The sequence below is a fragment of the Lissotriton vulgaris genome, chromosome 9, assembly GCF_964263255.1.
Source record: "Lissotriton vulgaris chromosome 9, aLisVul1.2, whole genome shotgun sequence".
NCBI classification, from domain to species: Eukaryota; Metazoa; Chordata; class Amphibia; order Caudata; family Salamandridae; genus Lissotriton; species Lissotriton vulgaris.
In genome coordinates this window covers 544,708,835-544,710,692 of record NC_141697.1, presented here as the reverse complement: position 1 = coordinate 544,710,692, position 1,858 = coordinate 544,708,835, and the positions used below count along the sequence as shown (strand labels likewise).

The window sequence follows — 1,858 nt, the reverse complement described above, 5'->3', positions numbered from 1 at the left end:
GCGCCAAAGGTCCTGAACACCTTCATCACATTAGCCTCCTTCCCTGTACACAGGAAACACGCCGAAGTGAGACGCCTCCTGAAAAAATCCTTTTCCATTTCAACCGACCCTTAGAACCCTTACAACCCCTGGCCCATCTCTCTGCTCCCATTTTCAGCTATAATCCTTGAGAAAGCAATCAACCAGCAACTCACCCACCACCTGAAGCATCTCAACCTTCTGGACCCCTCCCAATCAAGCCAACCAACCCCAGCACCAAGATGGCCCTGATAGCAGCTAACGACAACATCAGGGCCCTTCTTGATCATGGTGAGATGTCTGCCCTCATCCTCCTATAAGCCATTTTGAACACCATCTCTCATCACACATTGATAAACAGACTCCACCACATCAGGATCTAGAAACGCACCCTCAAATGGATTGCATCATTCCCCTCGGGAAGGATCCATCTCCAACCATTCACATTTGAGCCCAAGAAGATCCTCTGTGGGGTATCCCAAGGTTCATCACTCAGCCCCACCCTCTTCAACACCTACCTGGGGAGAGGAGTTGGCCTAACGCCTAGGGCGGTCAACCTCGAATCTGGGTAACTGGATTTGTGTCTCGGCAATGAACGTGAACATCCAGTGATTTTGGGCAAATCACTTAATCTCCCTGTGCCTAACAAAAATGAATCTCCTCATGTAATGCAACTGGTGCTATGTAAAGTGATCTGATACTCGATTTGGGTCAAGTTTGCGCTATATAAAACATGACTCACCTTGCACACACCATCAGATCACACAAACTCAACTACATCTTTTACGCCAATGACACCAGCTTATCATCTCACTGAAAGAATATCCTTCCACTGTCAGAGCCACCTTACACACATGCATGCTGGACATCGCCAAATGGATGAGAGACAACTATTTGAAACTCAACATGGACACCACCGGCCCAAACAAACCATGTCCACAACCTCAGCATCATTCTGGACAACAAGTTCTCAATCAAAAAACAGGTCAACGTAGTCTCATCCGCTTGTTTTCACATCTTCTGGATGCTCTGCAAGATCTTTAGGACCTCGTCACCAGCAGGCTGGATGATGGAAATGCACTTTACATAGGAATCATGGCATACCTCCTGAAGAGACTTTAAACAATTAGGAACGCAGCAGCAAGAATTATTCTCGACATGCCCAGAAGGACCCACATCACACTCCATCTCAGGAAACGACACTGGCTCAAGATATAGAAGATGTGCCTTTTCAAGATGCTGACCCACACCTACAAAGCTCTACACAACAAAAGACAATCATACCTCAACAAATGACTGACCTTCCACCAACCAACCAGACACCACTGTTCTGTATCCCGCTTCCTCGCATATACTCCCAGGATCTGCCGGACCAACAGCAGAGGGCACTCCTTCTCACACCTGGCAGCTAAGACATGGATCTCCCTCCCCCTACACCTAAGGGCCACCCGTCGCTCCTTCAATTCAGGAGACAAATAATACATGGATGTTCGAATGAGAACCCACCATGCAGCAGTCACAAGTGCCTTGCGACCCTCACAGGTGATTTGACACACTCTACAAATGTTTGATTGATTGATTGAGAGGGGTGAGGGAATGGTTTCAGTTGCTGTAACAAAAGTGGGGAGGAGAAAGCTACAGATAGGAGGAAATCAGTTGTGGAAACTGGTATGTAGAAGGCATAAATAACTATGTGGGGATAATGAACATTAAAGTAGATCAAGGGAAGATGGAAAAAAATAGAATGCCATAATGCATACTAAGTGGGAATACTTAAAAGTAAGAAATAGTAAATATGACCTACCAGAACCAACAGGAATGACTTCTGGCAAGAATTTCC

The 1,858-nt window shown here is 46.2% G+C and overlaps 1 protein-coding gene across 1 annotated transcript in view; it reads right to left on the bottom strand.

Moving 5' to 3' along the window:
* Nucleotides 1-1,822: 1,822 nt before the first annotated feature.
* The window catches only part of LOC147691746 (solute carrier family 22 member 6-A-like), a 165,835-nt gene continuing 165,799 nt past the window's right edge, over nt 1,823-1,858 (bottom strand). Inside the window, exon 7 of the mRNA XM_086938030.1 lies at nt 1,823-1,858. This exon is cut by the window's right edge and continues 83 nt beyond it. The gene's annotated coding sequence lies outside the window, so the exon portion shown is untranslated.